We start from the raw sequence: 18,703 nt of genomic DNA on the forward strand, positions 1-18,703 counted from the left end.
ACTATCATACATTGAATGCTCTTAGCCAGTTTGGGGTCTACCCCCTTCAAATCCCCAGTGTCGACTTCAGTGTCGGAATCTGTGTCAGTGTCCCTTTGCATAATTTGGGACAGGGACCTTTTCTGGGAACTGGAGGGGTCCCGAGTGGATGATGTGGAACAATCAGCAAATAGAGCATCTTCCACAGACTGTCTCCAATACTTTGTCTGTTCCTCAGACTCAGAATTTCTTCGCTAGTTTAGCCATATTACTCTGCAGCTTTCTCACCCACACAGGCTCAGAACACTCTTGTGCCTCTAACATGGGTTCCTCTGGGAAAGAGCTTTCTCTAGACATGTTACACGTGTGTATAGTCACACCACACACACACGGGTGCTAATGGGGACAGACTTACACTAATGTTTGTCAGAGGGACCCAGAGGGAATTGCCAGTCCACACCACGCGCCCTCTATGTATTACATACAATGAATATACATATATACCAAAACAGTGCTTTTATACAATGTGAAGCCCGCAGACTCCAATAAATTATGTGCTCTCCTCCCCTTCTATAACACCCTGGTACTTGTATCATCGATGTGTGAGGAGAAGCAGCCTGCAGGATCAGCGCTCTGGCGTCTCTGTGAGGAGAAAATGGCGCCAATTGAGTGTTACAACCAATTCTGAGGTGAAGCCCTGCCCCCTGTAATGGCGCGGTTCAGCCACAGTAATATTTATACTGGCGGGGGTAGTGTACATCAGTGGCTCACATGTATGTACATTTTGCCAGTGAGTAAGGATTTATAATGTCCCTCAGAGCGCGCCCCCCCCCTCCCCCGCGCACTCTGCACCCTGTGCTGAGAAACATGTTGCTGCGCAGCGTCCCGCGCTGCGCTGGTACCTTTATGCCACCATGATGACTGGAGGGTCCCTCTCTGCAGGTCTCCGGTAAATACTCACCAGCCTTCTGACTCCTGGCTCTGTTAGGGGGTGGCGGCAGTGCTATGGGAGTGAGCAGCAGCCAGGCAAGGGCTGTGTTCAGTACCCTTCAGGAGCTAATGGTGTCCTGTCAGTGGAAGCAGAGCCATTAAACTAACTGAGAAGTTGATTCCTACTTCCCCCCCTAAGTCCCACGAAGCAGGGAAGCTGTTACCAGCAGCTTCCCTGTAAAATAAAAAAACCTACCAAAGTCTTTTTCAGAAGAACTCTGTAGAGCTTCACTGATGTGCAGCCAGTCTCCCGGGCACATTTTCTAAACTAAGGTCTGGAGGAGGGCCATAGACGGAGGAGCCAGTTCACACTGTTAAAAAGTCTTAAAGTGCCGAAGGCTCCTGTGGAACAGTCTATAACCCATGTTACTAAAATGGACCCCAGCATCATCTAGGACGTAAGAGAAAGATGGTTTTTGTTTTTTCTTAAATTAAACTGGCAGATCACACCAAGGATTGTGATCACCAATTTCCATAGATTTTGACTAACAGTGGCTTGGCAGTTTATCTTTCACTTTAAATGAATGCACAGCTACTATAATCATAAAATGTTAATTTCCACACACTTTCAGGGCTGCCCAGAGAAATCCTGGGCCCCGGTACAACAAATTCCAGGGCCCACCTTCCCTGAGGGGGTGTGACCAAAGCATGATGTGGGCATGACCACACCTCTTTGGGAGGGTGTCTAGCACATGACAAGTACCCACTCACAGGAGCATGGCATGCAGTTGGGACAAAAGTATTCACTATTAGTATGGCAGGACAGCCCCATAAAAGCTGCATTGTTAGCTGGATGCATTTAGGTGTTACAATGAAACAGACAAAAATGAAAGCGCAACAACTTTATTTTATAAATTTGTCATGTTAATAACCTATAACTAACACCGGGGTGGGTTAGGGTTAGACTGCATGGGGGGGTTTAGGGTCAGGCTGTGGCTAGGGAGAGTTAGGGTTGGGGTGTAGGGTTAGAGTACTCGTCTAACAGGTGTCAGGATTCTGCGTGTTGGGACGCCGCTGTCGTTATCCTGGCCACCACCATCCCAAGTTTCAGGATCCCATCCCATTGCCATCCCATCCATATAGCTATATACGCATATATACAGATACCGACCTCTATTTACCTAAGTGTGTGTGTATATATATATATATATATATATATATATATATATATATATATATATAGGGATCTGAGGGTGCTAAACTGATACCAGTAATGTGTACAATAATTACACCATAAGTTCAAGGGCACTTGTTAAAATGTCCATTAAACCACTCCACGCTGTGTGCTGATACATCAATAAACATCCATATATTGAACAGACATAAAAGACATCCGATGATCACTGTGTAATCAAATATTCATGCCAGTCTGTTGATTTTTAATAAAGAAGAAAAAAAAGGCTGCTTGTGTGCTCTGGCCAGGCCCCAGGTAATCTGTACTCCCCCACCCACCCCCCCCCCCCCTCCTCTCAGCAGCACTGCACACCGTTGTCCTTTGTTAATGGTGTTTTTCATCCAGAGATGCCAATGTCACCTCAAATGTTTGAAAGTTAATCTGTTTTTATCAATAGCTGCTCAAAAGGGTGTAGTATGGCTGACCGATGGTCTTCTGACCACCGGTAGCATACCGACGCCAGGATCCCGGCAGCATACCGACGCCAGAATCCCGGCTGGGAGGGGAGAGTGCAGCAAGCCCCTTGCCGGCTCGGTGGCCATTCTATGGAAATAGTCCCTGTTGGTCGGCATGCCGACCGTCGGGATAGTGAGGGGGCGGGATTTTGGGGTAGGTCATGTGATCGTCAGTCTGCTGACCGCCGGTCACATGAATACCACCCGTTTAAAAACATGCCCCAGATATCATACCACTTTCACAGTCTTTTACAATGTCAAGTAATTTATTACAGTTTTCAAGTGCTTCCACACTGTAGGACACAGTCCTGGTAAGATAGGATAGAGCTCAAAATGTTCAGTTTGGGGAACTGTGACAACACTGGTCCAGCTCCATTATATTATTCCACCAATCCCATGCTATATGTGTCTGCAAAGCACTTGCCTACATGTCACTGCTTGTTTAGTTTGAAAAGCCCCTACTCCTAAATGGTGGCCTGCTGCAGAGGAGAATGGCAGTACAGCAGCTGTAATTAGTAAAGTATAAACATTGTAAATATTTCATGTATATTATTCAGATTCGTAATACACAGAATTTTAGCTATATTGATGTCAAATAGTGGCTTTCCATCCCATTAAAAAGCGATTTCGTTAGGAGCAATTTACGTCATCTCACTACAGAATTGCTTTACAAGCTAAAACCACTGAAATTAAGAACAGTTTTCATTATACTTTTATTCCTGTCCCTCAAACAGCCTACCATAAAACCAACATAAAATAAGATGTGCAGTTCCCTAAAATTACTTTAATCCAAAAGCTCTTTAAAGAGCAGATAAACCAGGATTAACGCAGATTGCATTTCCCATGTAAATGCCATTATACAGAATAGAGCTTTTGGGCTGAGATTTTGAAGGCTGTAAATACCCTTAATCCACTAAACAAGCAGTAAAATAGGAAATTGTGAGAGAGGAACACAAAAAAGCAATTTCACATAGGTTGCTTACTGTACTCCTTCATTACTAATACAATGAAAGTAATGGAGCACTTGCAAAAACACAGTTTATCATTATACGGTGAGGGGGAAAAAATATAACGTGAGCCGTTATTGTCTACTCTCTATTAAGAGCCATTCTGCTAAAACAGGAAGAGAGGGGTAAACGCCACACCTGTTTGGACATCTGTGACACCTGTTCATCCTAACTCCAAATTCTGCTTCTCATTCCAGTCTTGGCTGATCTGAATCTCCCACACAATATGCTGTTTGTTAGCAGATTAAGTTAGGTATTTCAGTTTAAAGTGCATCTGTCATCTACACAATGTTGGGACAGATGTGTTGTAAACTGAACCAATATGCATAGGAATGGAAACAATTGTTCTATAAATATCTAATGAATCAAATAGGTGTGAGTTCTCATGCGTAATAGGCAATAAGTGTCTCCAAATGGTTACTATTTGCTAATGAAAAATAACCTAAATAAATATGGTGCCACTACTTCATGAAACCTAAGGTAGACTTAATAAACGCTTGTCCACCCTTCAAATTCCTGCTATTTACAGTTAGACAGAACACACCTTGTAGTCCTACTGGTCAGGCCAAACACATCTTTCAGAGATCGAGATGGCTAAAAATAAATCACGCGAAGCGGCTACACAAAGATACTGGGACAGATTTGCAGGATTCCTAAAAAATAAATTCATGACAGCAAGCAGAAGAGGTCAACAAGATGTCCCACAGGGACCAACAAACTGCAGAAGAGAGCTGTATTATGTCCACCAGCCACCAAAGCAGAGACAATGTCCAATTGACAGTGGAAAAAATCACTTTCTACTCAAAACTTGGGAGAGGGAGGCTATGGCGAGGTGGTGCTGGCAACACATGATACTCGTCAGGAAAGAGTGGCAATTACAGTTCTAAAGAATAGCGCACTAACAGAGGATGAGGACAGTTTGGTCGAGTAACAGGGCTTTCAGTTGGCACATTAGAGCATTTTTCTGATCCATGGTTATTTAGCCTTCCACACAGAAAGCTATCTATACTGTGTAATGGAACTGGCTGGTGGATGTGATTTGTTCGATTTCGTGAATGAGCCCTCGGAGCTAGACCTCTCCACAATAAAATGTATTGTGGCTGAACTGGTTTGTGGATTGCACGTCCAGCTTTCCATAGGAATAATTCACACATAAAACTATAATGTTTTGCTGACCACAGATGGCCATGTTAAGATCACAGATTTTGGACTGGCCAAATGGATGTGTATGGAGAAACTGATACCAGAGACTTTGGTTGGACACCTGGCTATAATGCTCCAGAATTGATAAAGCACCAGCCATACAATGCAGGAGTAGACTGGTTCGCATTTGGTGTCATTATATACACTCAAAAGATCGTACCCTTTCCCTGAAGAGGCAGAAACAATGATTGTTGCAGACTAACCAACATACGAAGGCCTTACTGATACTGTAACAAAGGATATTTTATCCAAGCTCCTGTGCAAGGACCAGTCCCTCCGGATTACGGTAAGTGGCAGTGTGTGAGAACACCCCTTCTTCGCTTCAATTAACTGGGCAGAAAGAGACTGTAAAAACAGCATCCCCAGTCACACTACACAAGAACTCCATGGATCTAGATCAAAAACAGCAAAGTTCTGTGCCCCATGGAGAAGTTTAAAAAAAACACAACAATTCCTGCCATGAACCAGAGGCTTTCTGATCACGTGCAATTTGTGTGCCTTACATGAGGAGAAACTTATCATAATGCTCTAATGGTAGCAGACAGTATACCATCAGATGGAGACCTGCACTAACATAAAATAGAAAGGTCAGCAGTACTAAATACATCTTGTTCCTGCTATGTTTGCTGTTTGAATGCGTCTCTGCTACATCCCTGGAAATGCACTGTCTGTCCCCTGCCCTGACCTCAGCTACGTCCATGAAGAAGCACTGTCTGCTAGCTGCCCAACCTCACCTACATCCCTGGCGTACTGTCTGCCCCCTGCCCTGACCTTGGCTACATTCATTGAGAAGCACTGTCTGCAGTCTGTCCCGTCCCTGGAGATGCACAGTCTGCTGCTGCCCCAACTTGAGCTATGTCTGAGGAAATGCAATGTCTGCTGCCAACAACGATCTATGTTCCTGGAGATGCACTGTCTGCCACCTGCCCTGACCTCGGTTTCAACAAAGGGAAATTCTAGACGTATCTTTTGGATCATTGTGACCCATTCTGGACTGTTCCGTAACTTTTACTACTAGCTAATTTTTTTATACACTCAAAAATAAGAGCTGTTTAGAAATGGTATACATTATATAATCTATTGGAAACACAGAGTGCCTCATTGAGAAATGCATTTAATGTCAATACCGCACGTAAGCGGACAATGTTTTAAGTATGCTTATGCGCCCAAGTTGCACTGTGCATGTGTTTTGGTGGTTACCGCCAGGAGGCGCAGAATGATTGGATGCAAGAGGCTTGAATTTCAGTGGGGGTTCCTTGAAGGTAATAGAAAGATATGGACATGTCACGGTCAGTGATTGAGACGTAGTTCCATTGACACCCATTGTCATGTTGCCAGATAACATCTAACATTCTGAATATCCTCAGGGTTGCTCAGAAACCCTATGGTGCGCCGGATGTCTGCTCAATGGTGAGCCTATTTGCTATACAATTATGCATAACGCATGATTGTGCAGCAAGAGTGGGCCCTAGCCCAGGGGAAGATTGTGACGGAAAACCAGCTCGGGAAAGTTCTGGCAGCAGTCCTAAACGGTGGTGGGATCTGTGAAGGGGACGGGGTCTTTCTTCTGGAGAGATGAACACTTTAGGCCAGGCATGTCCAAACTGCGGCCCTCCAGCTGTTGTGAAACTACATATCCCAGCATGCCCTGACACAGTTTTGCTGTCAGAGAATGCAAAAGCTGTGTCAGGGCATGCTGGGATGTGTAATTTCTCAACAGCTGGAGGGCCACAGTTTGGACATCCCTGCTTTAGGCCCACCTTATCTACTAGCCCCAACACTACATAAATCTACCTTATGTTCAAATTTAGCTTGTCCCCACCCCCAGCATTATCATTTGTTATTCCCATCATCTACATATTATAAACCTCAACAGCCCTCACCACCCACACATCATATTATAATACCATTACACACACAATATAATAATCACACAAACACACTGTTTAAAAACCACTAATCCCACACACACATTTCATTAACAAAGGGGGTAATTCAGATCTGATCGTAGATGTGCTAAATTTTGAACAACTGCGATCAGTTTCTCTGACATGCGGGCGGACGCCCAGCACAGGGCTAGTCCGCCCCACATATCAGGTCTTACTCCTCCCCCCCCCCTCCCACCGAAAGGGTGCAAAAGCATTGCACCGGGTGAGTAGCTAACTGTCTGCGCAGCCTACCGCGCTGACAGGCTGATACCCATCGCGTCTCGGTTGTAGCGCCTGCATGTGACATCACGCAGCCGCTGCGGCCCACCCCCGCAACGGTCCCGACACGGCTGCATTGTTCGGGCCGCTCTCCGCCAATGGCGTTCTAATACCATTGGCATGACACTTCCCGCCCCATGCCAATCAGACAGAGGCGATCGGGGTGCGTGTGGCACTCCACAAAGGGATTCAGACTGTGATCGCTGCCAGTCTGCAATACCCCCAAAATTTGAAACGGCCAATTGGAACACATTTTGTTAATTATATTACTGCCAGTACACACATACACATACACTATATTAATGTTGCTACACCCACACACTGTATTAATGGGGTGTGAGTCATAGGGTTGACAGTAACTAGGTTGACCACTTTTGGTCAAGTGAGTAGGTCGACGCCTGAAATATGTCGACACAGTCATTAGTTCGACATGGAAAAACGGTGAAATTAGTTTTTAATATTTTTTGGTTTAGTTTTCTTCGTAAAGTGACCGGGAACCCCAATTAGTGCACCATGTCCCCTCGCATGGCTGGATTCGTTCGCCATGCTTCGGGCAAAGTGCTATTTGGCAAAGTTCAGGTTACTATTCCCAATCGTAGTCCACGTGGATAATAAAGTATGAAAAACTCATGTCGACCTAATAACCACGTCGACCATATGCATGTCGACCAATAGTGGTCAACCTAAGTGATGTCGACCTAAAGACCAGATACTGTATTAATGTCAGCACACAGACATATTATAATATTGCATTCCTGCACATACACATGTATTATACTAATAACATCAGTGTTCGCAAAAACGCGCTATAGTGCATATTTTACCCTATTTTGAGGACTGGAGACTCACATTTCCAAAATGGTTGAGTACCCGGAACGGCTGCAGGCTATACAAGTAAGAGGTGGAGCCTTGTTCCTGGTCCATGCAAGCTGTTTTCCCGCTGCTGGGTGGGGTAACCTCATACACAGTAATCCGGGGGGCTGTGTGCTTACTGATCCGGCGGCGGAGGAGGACATGGTGCTGGTGGAGCTAGACGGCGACTGTCTGCAGGGCCAGAAGAGACAGATGGCAGAGCACGCTCAAAGAGTACCCACTCTTCTCCCAGCCCCGGAGTAAGGAGCCCGTGGCGGGGGACAGATGGCGATCTGTTGGTGTGGGACCCAGCGGTGTTTGGCTCTCCTCACCATAAGACTCCTCAGCTCAGGCACAAAACAGGTGAGACCCATAATACCAGCGATCCCATCTCCCCCCCCCCCCCCCCCCCCCCCCCCTTCCCCAACCTGGCACATATTGTGTGGCCTCCCCTAGCCTGGAACATATTGTGTGCCCTCCACCAGCCTGGTGCATACTGTGCCTTCCACCAGCCTGGTGCATACTGTACCCTCCCCCAGCCTGGCGCATGTGTGCCCTCCCCCAACCTGGCGCATATTGTGTGCCCTCCCCCAACCTGGCGCATATTGTGTGCCCTCCCCCAACCTGGAGCATACTGTGTGCCCTCCCCCAACCTGGCGCATACTGTGTGCCCTCCCCCAATCTGGCACGTACTGTGTGGTGCCCCCCCAGCCTGTCAGATACTGTGGGGGCTCCCCCAGCCTGGCAGATACTGTGTGCCCTCCCTCATCTGGGCTTATATTGTGTGCGCCACCCCTTCATCAAACCCCTTAAGCACACAGCACATCAGTTTAGTGCTGATGCGCTGTCTCTAATGCCCAGGCCGGCTCCACTGCACATGAGCAGACACCCGCTACAGCCAGGGACAGCGATGTATCTGCTGTGGAGATAGGGCATTGCCACCTGCAACTGCCGAAATCGATAGCTGCAGATATCGGAACGGTCAGCTCCTACATTGCCATCACATATCGACATTCTATCTTTAAGACAGCAATGCCGATACTGACAGTGTCGCATAATGCCCCTGTCACTGGGCACAGACCGCGGTTATCATACATGGGGGGGAGGGGGGAAGCGGTATAGCGCACATAACATGTGCTGATACCGCTTATCCCCCATATTGACTGTTACATGTAAAATACAGTAGTATTACATCATATTAAGAGCCATTTAAATTAAAATACACAGGTTTATATAGCAGAACTTTGCATTCCCAAAAGAAAAAAAGATAAGCTGCTTTTGGGAGCACAACTATTCTCTTTCTTGTTACTTTAGTAGTGTTTGCCCACCATGGGGTATATTCATTGAAGTCGAAACTGCAGTCTGGTCAGAAAGACATCAGTTTTCGACTTTTTCAGGTCGGAAAGGGGTTCCGACCTATTCAATCCCCGGCTTTTTGAGCCGACAAATCGGGGATTTCGACTTGTCGGAAAGCACGTGGATCGGCAGAATAGCTGTCAATCCGCGTGCTTGTGTCGGAAACGGGGCCAAGTCCGACAGGTTTTGGCCCTGTTTGCGAATATCTCAATCCGACCTCTCAGCTCCTTCAGTGGGATTGAGATGAGGGAGCCGAGAGGAGGAGAGCCACGGTGAGACGGGGGAAGAACACAGCTATAGCACAGCATATGCAGGAGGATGTGTCACAGCCGCCACTCATGGCAGCGTCTACCCGGCTCCAGCAAGTGAGGTCTCGCTTGCTGGAGCCAGGTGGATGCTGCCGTGAGGTCTGGCGGCTGTGCCACATCCTCCTACAACGCTGCTGTAGCGCGGCTCTCCCCCATCTCACCGCGGCTCTCCCCCGTCTCCTCCTCTCAGCTCCATCATCTCAATTAGACTTTTTTTGAAGTCGAAATGAGATGGCCATTGAATAGCCCATGTCGGTTCCATTCCGACAAATGCATGTCGGAATGGATCAGACTTCAATTGAATATACCGCCATGTGTTTAAATGGCTCTTTAATAGCAATGCTGCAACTACTGTATCCTAAGCTCCTGTCTTAAAAAAAATTGTATTTACCTTTATTCTGACCCCAATTTTTGAAAGTGAGGGGTCCTTGGGAACAACTCTTTTTTGGCCTCAGCGCGATCAGTGAACATCTTCCAAACGCTCTCTATCACTGCACAGTTAAAGAGGACGCTCCCTTGGATAGCGCAGAAACAAGGACAGACAGGGGTGACATGAGGAAGCTGCCATGTTGTACACTACTGTGCAGTGTAAGGTTAATTGATACTATTCTGTGTCTATGCACCTTCCCTGTGAAGCCACACACTTCTTTTTTTCTGGCTATCCTTACTTACAATATGGGGGAGGGCGCACCAATGCTTTTTCTGGCACCCACAATGTCTAGTTACGGCTCTGATTATTAGTTATGTGTGCAGCAGCATGTCTTGACTACACATCACCAATAACAGAATGTCTAGCCATATACTACATTTAATTATGACCTGCAAACCTTTGATAGTCAGACCTACCCCCATTTTGGACAGATATGTATACTCTCTGTCTCACTGTAATATATATACATACATACATACATACATACATACATAGCTCAAAAAAATAAAGGGAACACTTAAACAACACAATGTAACTCCAAGTCAATCACACTTCTGTGAAATCAAACTGTCCACTTAGGAAGCAACACTGATTGACAATCAATTTCACATGCTGTTGTGCAAATGGAATAGACAACAGGTGGGAATTATAGGCAATTAGCAAGACACCCCCAATAAAGGAGTTGTTCTGCAGGTGGTGACCATAGACCACTTCTCAGCTCCTATGCTTTCTGGCTGATGTTTTGGTCACTTTTGAAAGCTGGTGGTGCTTTCACTCTAGTGGTAGCATGAGACGGAGTCTACAACCCACACAAGTGGCTCAGGTAGTGCAGCTCATCCAGGTTGGCACATCAATGCGAGCTGTGGCAAGAAGGTTTGCTGTGTCTGTCAGCGTAGTGTCCAGAGCATGGAGGCGCTACCAGGAGACAGGCCAGTACATCAGAAGACGTGGAGGAGGCCAACAACCCAGCAGCAGGACCGCTACCTCCGCCTTTGTGCAAGGAGGAGCACTGCCAGAGCCCTGCAAAATGACCTCCAGCAAGCCACAAATGTGCATGTGTCTACTCAAACGATAAGAAACATGAGGGTGGTATGAGGGCCCGACGTCCACAGGTGGGGGTTGTGCATACAGCCCAACACCGTGCAGGACGTTTGGCATTTGTCAGAGAACACCAAGATTGGTAAATTCACCACTGGCGCCCTGTGCTCTTCACAGATGAAAGCAGGTTCTTACTGAGCACATGTGACAGACGTGACAGAGTCTGGAGACGCCAAGGAGAATGTTCTGCTGCCTGCAACATCCTCGGGCATGACCGGTTTGGCAGTAGGTCAGTAATGGTGTGGGGTGGCATTTCTTTGGGGGGCCGCACAGCCCTCCATGTGCTCACTAGACGTAGCCTGACTGCCATTAGGTACCGAGATGAGATCCTCAGACCCCTTGTGAGACCATATGCTGGTGCGGTTGGCCCTGGGTTCCTCCTAATGCAAGACAATGCTAGACCTCACGTGGCTGGAGTGTGTCAGAACTTCCTGAAAGACGAAGGCATTGATGCTATGGACTGGCCTGCCTGCTCCCCAGACCTGAATCCAATTGAGCACATCTGGGACATCATGTCTCGCTCCATCCACCAACGCCACGTTGCACCACAGACTGTCCAGGAGTTGGCGGATGCTTTAGTCCAGGTCTGGGAGGAGATCCCTAAGGAGACCATCCGCCACCTCATCAGGAGCATGCCCAGGCATTGTAGGGAGGTCATACAGGCACGTGGAGGCCACACACACTACTGAGCCTCATTTTTACTTGTTTTAAGGACATTACATCAAAGTTGGATCAGCCTGTAGTGTGTTTTTTCACTTTAAATTTTGAGTGCGACTCCAAATCCAGACCTCCATGGGTTAATAAAATAGGATTTTAATACCTACCGGTAAATCCTTTTCTCTTAGTCCGTAGATGATGCTGGGGACTCCAAAAGGACCATGGGGTATAGACGGGATCCGCAGGAGACATGGGCACACTTTAAGACTTTGAATGGGTGTGAACTGGCTCCTCCCTCTATGCCCCTCCTCCAGACCTCAGTTAGAAAACTGTGCCCAGGGAGACGGACATTTCGAGGAAAGAATTTATTGTTTAAAACACGGTGATTGTCATACCAGCTCACACCTCGAACATGCCGCAGAACACCATTCCACGGCATGAAAAACATACAGCAATATGCTGACCGAAAATGTAACACAACCTGTGTGTAAACACGACCAATAATAACATACCGCCAGCCATGGCAGGAATAACGTCAGTAACAGACTGACTGAAAAGAACCACCACAGGAGGTAACCAAAACCAATAACTGCAGATACAGTACGCACTGGGACCGGCGCCCAGCATCCTCTACGGACTAAGAGAAAAGGATTTACCGGTAGGTATTAAAATCCTATTTTCTCATACGTCCTAGAGGATGCTGGGAACTCCAAAAGACCCATGGGGTTTATACCAAAGCTCTAGACCAGGCGGGAAAGTGCGGACGACTCTGCAGCACCGATTGAGCAAACATGAGCCAGGGTATCAAACTCGTAGAACTTTGCAAAGTGTTTGAACCCAACCAAGTAGCTGCTCGGCAATTTTGAACAGCCGAGACTCCTCGGGCATCCACCCAAGAAACCCCCCACCACCACCCACCCCCCTGCCTGGTAGAATGGGCCTTCACCACTTCTGTAACGGCAATCCAGCCGTAGAAAGAGCATGCCGAATCGTATCACAGATCCAGCGTGTAACAATCTGCTTAGAAGCAGGGGCCCCAATTTTGTTGGGAGCATACAGGATAAATAGAGCCTCTGTTTCTCCAATCCGAGCCGTTCTGGCGACACAAAAAAATTCAAAGCTCTGACTACATCGAGAGACTTCGAATCAGCCAAGGCTTAAGTAGTCACAGGTACCACAATAGGCTAGTTCCTGTGAAACGCGGGAACCACTTTTGGCAGAAACTGTTGCCGAGTTCTCAATTCTATCCACCTGGTAGATCAAATAGGGCTCTTGTGAGACAAAGCCGCTAATTCCAACACCCGCCTTGCGGACGCCAAGGCCAATAGCCTGACCACTTTCCAAGTGAGAAATTTTAACTCAATCACTCGTAAAGGTTCCAACCAGTGTGACACAAGAAACTGCAACACCACGTTAAGGTCCCATGGTGCCACTGGGGGCACAAATGAAGGTTGGATGCGCAGCACTCCTTTCACGAAAGTCTGAACTTCTGGAAAGGCGGCCAATTCTTTTTGAAAGAAAATTAATAAGGCCGAAATCTGCACTTTAATGGAGCCTAACTTTAGACCTGCATCCTTTGCTTGCAAAAAACAGAGAAAACGACCCAGCTGAAATTCTGCCGTAGGAGCCTTCTTGGATTCACACTAAGGCACATACTTCCTCCAAATACGATGGCAAAGCTTCGCCGTTACTCCTTTCCTAGCCTGAAGCAATGTGGGAACGACTTCACTGGAAAAACCCCTTCGGCTAGGATATGGCGTTCAACCGCCATGCTGTCAAATGCAGCCGCAGTAAATCTTGATACACGCCCGGTCCTTGCTGTAACAGGTCCTCTCGTAGAGGAAGAGGCCAGGGATCTTCTATGAGTAAGTCTTGAAGATCTGGATACCAAGCCCTCCTTGGCTAGACCGGAACAAAGAGGATCGCCTGAACCTTTGTTCTTCTTATGCTGATCACCTTCGGAAAGAGTGAAAGTGGAGGAAACACACAGACCGACTGAAACCTCCATGGTATCGCAAGGGCGTGCACTGCTATTGCCTGAGTGTCCCTTGACCTGGAACAATATCCTTGAAGTTTCTTGTTGAGGCGAGACGCCATCATGCCTAATTGAGGAAATCCCCAAAGACTTTCCACTTCTGTGAAACTTCTTGATGAAGACCCCCCTCTCCTGGATGGAGATCGTGTCTGCTGAGGAAGATTATATCGCCGTTGTTTACACCCGGAACGAAGACTGCTAACACAGCGTTAACATGCCTTTCCACCCAGCGGAAAACTTTTGCGGCTTGAGCCATTGCCGCTTTGCTCCTCGTTCCGCCCTGGCGGCTTACTTACGCCACAGCTGTTAAGTCATCCGATAGAATTAAGACGGGCAGATCGCGAAGAAGACGTTCCATTGTAAACAGTTCTTAATTCAAGAATGCTTATTGCAGACAAGCTTCCAGGCTTGACCTTTTCCCCTGGAAATTCTTCTCCTGGAAAGACTGCTCCCCAGCCTCGGAGACTTGTATCCATGGACACCAGGATCTAATCCTGGATCCCGAACCTTTCGTCCCTCTAGGAGGTGAGAACTGTGCAGTCACCACAGGAGATATATCCTGGTCCTGAAAAATAGGATTATTTTCCAGTGCATGTGCAGGTGATACCCAGACCACACATCCAACTGGTCCACAAAAACCACTCTGGCATTTGTCCTGCTCACCGACTGGCCGCATAGGCCACAACCATCTTCTTCATCAACGGAACGTATTGATGGGTTTACACTATTGCAAACCTGATCCGCCTCTGGATCCTCAAATCTCTTTCCACAGGAAAAAACAAACTCTCAACAGTTCAGTATCTAATCTTATTCCCAACTCCGACCTCTGCGTTGTTGGGCTCAACAGTGATTCTCTGTGTTGAAGAGCTGTCAGAGAGAAACAACGATTCGTAACACTTGTTTCTAGACCTCGCCGTAGTCAGGAGAGCGTCCCAGTACAGAATAATAATAATGGCTCTTACTATCGAAGGCAAACCATCATACTGCCATCACTCCGGTGAAATGACAATCCTGAATAGCAAACCCAGGTAAGCTTAATGAGGATGAAACCGCATTTAAACCCTCTTACTTCTTTTACAGGCTGGAGATCCCTGCCCTGAGAAATTCCCTCTTGCAGTTCAACTTCCTAAGTAGAAATCCTTTTGGGATTGTTCTGACCGAGCTGTCTGGGCTCAGAAGAACGAAAAAGCTTGAATAACAGCTTCTTTTTTTTGTGACAGGGACAGCCGGACCATGTCCTGATCCTAAACCACTGTTGTATGGTGTTGCATACTACCTCCCCGTCCAGAGGAGTATCGGTAAGATCTATTTGAAAAATCAGTGAGGGGAATCATCTGGAAAACTCGAGTATGTCCCCCTTTGGACTCTATTCTTAAGTCACTGTGTCTAGTCCATTCCAGGACTGACTGAAGAGTATTAGACGAGTTCCCACCAGTGTGGGCTTCTCTGTGAAGTTGAAAAGGCTGCAGACCTCTTACCATTTCACCTCCCTCTACCTACAAAGAAAGGGAAATAAAAACGGTATCCAACCGGTCAAAAGGACTGCATGCCACAAAAAATGCCTCACCAACCGTTGTGATGGAACATAGCACAAGAAGGTAGACTTACCAGTGGTATCTGCCGAGATCAACTTAACCAAGCCATCCCCAAACCAGATTATCCCTTCATAGGGAAGATACTCCAGGATTTCTCAGAGTCAGTGCATACCTCTTGTAGTCGCATGGCAGCAAGCTGCAATGTTCTAGATAAGACCCAAGGAATATCCCGTTTCTCCCCAGGGTAATTATATCGGATAACAAGGTAACCGACCATTTCTGAATACAAGCACTCCCCCATACGTATGTAATGCAAATATCATCAAAGCATATAATTAAAATATCACTTAGCTTCCTGTATACGATCCTTTGTGACAGGGCCCCGTGCAGACCAGGGGTTGACTTTCACTTTATTCTATCCACGGCGGGAAAAGAATAAACACTCGGACTCCTCGTAAGGATTCGAGACCATCTGGTCACGGCTGACCTAGAGCTTCATTAACAGAGCGACCAGCACATGAGAAGGAATAACTTTACTTCAGCATTCATAATAAATTGTAATACAAAGATACACATTTAAATACACATATCTATATATATCTATATCTATATATATATCTATCTCTCTCTATATATATATATATATATATATATATATATATATATATCTATCTATCTCTCTATCTCTCTATAGATATATAGAGATATAGATATATAGAGATATATATATATATATATATATATATATATATATCCAGGGGAGTCCTGCACTCACATCCGTGTATGATCAACTGCGGGGTGCACCCAGTAGAGTCCACACAGTCACGGTGGATCCATATATATATATATATATATATATATATATCTCTATCTAGATATATATATCTCTATCTAGATATATATATCTCTATCTAGATATATATATATATCTCTATCTAGATATATATAATCTGTCCGGAACATCAGGGTCCCTAGTGACATTAATGTGTTCTGAATGTGTATGGACATTTACTGAATGCCAAAGTTGTGGATCTAAACAGGAAACATTATGGCCGACATAAAACATAATACTCGTGTCGACAACAGGGAGCAGTAACTGGGCAAAATAAAATTTTTGTGACCCCGAGGGGTCTGAGGAAAATATATACCTAATTTCACTAGGACTTCCCACAAATAGTAGTACCACATCTGTGCTCGAGCTACAGCTCACTGCAAACGTACCATACATATATACACATACAGGTATAGGTTTGTTTGTTACATTATTTTACACCCAGTCATAATAGTTGGTGCCGACAGGGTCACCCACATACGTCTGTGTTCCCCAAACAGTGTTTACTTTTGGAAAAGCTTACAACTACTGATATGCTGACACTTAATCTCATGAATCAATCCATCTGGAGTCGGCAATGTCGACAGAGGGATTCCCATATCTGTTTGTGGTAGAACACTCACACATGTCGACACACGTGTACTAAACACCCACCAACATTGCTAAAATGGGCAGATTTCTGATAGGGAAACCACAGAAACTCTAACCAACTCCTTGTACATACGCTCATTATATATACATATCTATAGTGCTTCATGGTTGAACCTACATTGCACTAAATAACTGTGCCCCCCCCTCATTTTACACTGTTAGGTGTTTAACAGTGTTTTGGCGGGCCCAGCATCTCTGTGAGGAGAAAATGGCGCTGTATAGAGTTGTGAGGGCTAAGCCACGCCCCCTTCTCGACGCGCTTCAGCCCTGCTATCTTTTTACATTTTTATACTGGCGGCAGTCCGTATACATTGCCTATGCACTGTATACATCTTTGCCAGGCTTATTTTATGAGGTGTATTGCTGCCCAGGGCGCCCCCCCTGCACCCTTGTAGTGCCGCTTGTGTGTGGGAGCAATGGCGCGCAGCGCAACCGCTGCACGTTACCTCCGAGACTCTGAAGTCTTCTGCCGTCACTGAAGTCTTCTGTTCTTCTAATACTCACCCGGCTTCTTTCTTCTGGCTTTGTGAGGGGGTTGACGGCGCGGCTCCGGGAGCGAGCAGCTAGGCGAACCAAGTGATCAGACCCTCTGGAGCTAATGGTGTCCAGTAGCCTAAGAAGCAGAGCCCTTGAACTCAGAAGAAGTAGGTCTGCTTCTCTCCCCTCACTCCCACGATGCCGGGAGCCTGTAGCCAGCAGGTCTCCCTGAAAATAATAAACCTAACAGTCTTTTCAGAGAAACTCAAGAGATCTCCCCTAGTGTGTGTCCAGTCTCTCTGGGCACAGAGTCTAACTGAGGTCTGGAGGAGGGGCATAGAGGGAGGAGCCAGTTCACACCCATTCAAAGTCTTATAGTGTGCCCATTTCTCTTGCGGATCCCGTCTATACCCCATGGTCTTTTTGGAGTTCCCAGCATCCTCTAGGACGTATGAGAAATTTGATTTCCATTGATAATTTTTGTGCAATTTTGTTGTCAGCACATTCAACTGTGTAAAGAACAAAGTATTTAATAAGAATATTTCATTCATTCAGATCTAGGATGTGTTATTTTAGTGTTCCCTTTATTTATTTTTGAGATATATATATATATATATATATATATATATTCATACACACAAGCTGGCAAATAATATATGGCACCACTTGGAACAGATACCATTCATCTTTCAGTGCAGGGAGGATTTGGTTGTCTTAATATGATAGGTGGGTGGAGTACTCGCTTCCCTGAGAGTACTAAGAACACTGCTAATAAGAACAATTGTATATCTGGATTAGCAGTGTTCTTAGTACCTATAGTGTGCACCTGCATTTTCTCTTGTCTGTGTGGTACTACAAGTCTCAGCATGATAGCACCTCTTATGTTTAGAATTAGGATGTGCAGTCCACGTCACCCCACACCTTTCCTGAGAGTCCAACCATTACATATTAGCTGTTTGAATAGACACGGAGAGCTTCCTTGGATTGTCATCCTGCTTCTGGCATATAGGACACAGTGCTCAGGCTACCAGGAAAATGTGACATGGAAAAGAGAAGAACTTCTTTACGTAAACTAAATGTTGGCTCTATTATTGAAGAGGTGACAGCTCTGTTAGGTGAAATAAGTGACACATTGCTGACCATACAGCCCTTCTGCAAGGGCATAGTCATGTTAAAAACAGATAAACCCTTTGGAACGGTTTTATGTTGCATCCGTGTAATTAACAAGTACCAAGGCACTTACTGCAGACACTTCTGGCTTTTGTTTCCATATAAAATGACAGTGAACTTATCTTGAAGCACTGTGGGGATACAGTTAATTTGTCGGCTTTCGGGATCCCGGCGGTCATGATACAGATGCTGAAATCCCGACGCCCAGGAGCTATACCCACTTGTTGTCCACGAAACCCATAGAGTGGGAACAGAACCTGTGGCGAACCCGTAAGGGTACCCTCTGC

General features: G+C 46.1%; 1 protein-coding gene across 4 annotated transcripts in view; it reads right to left on the bottom strand.

The window, feature by feature from the left end:
• RASA3 (RAS p21 protein activator 3) overlaps positions 1–18,703 on the bottom strand; it is a 398,462-nt gene that overhangs the window by 202,416 nt on the left and 177,343 nt on the right. The gene's annotated exons all lie outside the window — the stretch shown is intronic.

Source organism: Pseudophryne corroboree, chromosome 2 (assembly GCF_028390025.1).
Source record: "Pseudophryne corroboree isolate aPseCor3 chromosome 2, aPseCor3.hap2, whole genome shotgun sequence".
NCBI classification, from domain to species: domain Eukaryota; kingdom Metazoa; phylum Chordata; class Amphibia; order Anura; family Myobatrachidae; genus Pseudophryne; species Pseudophryne corroboree.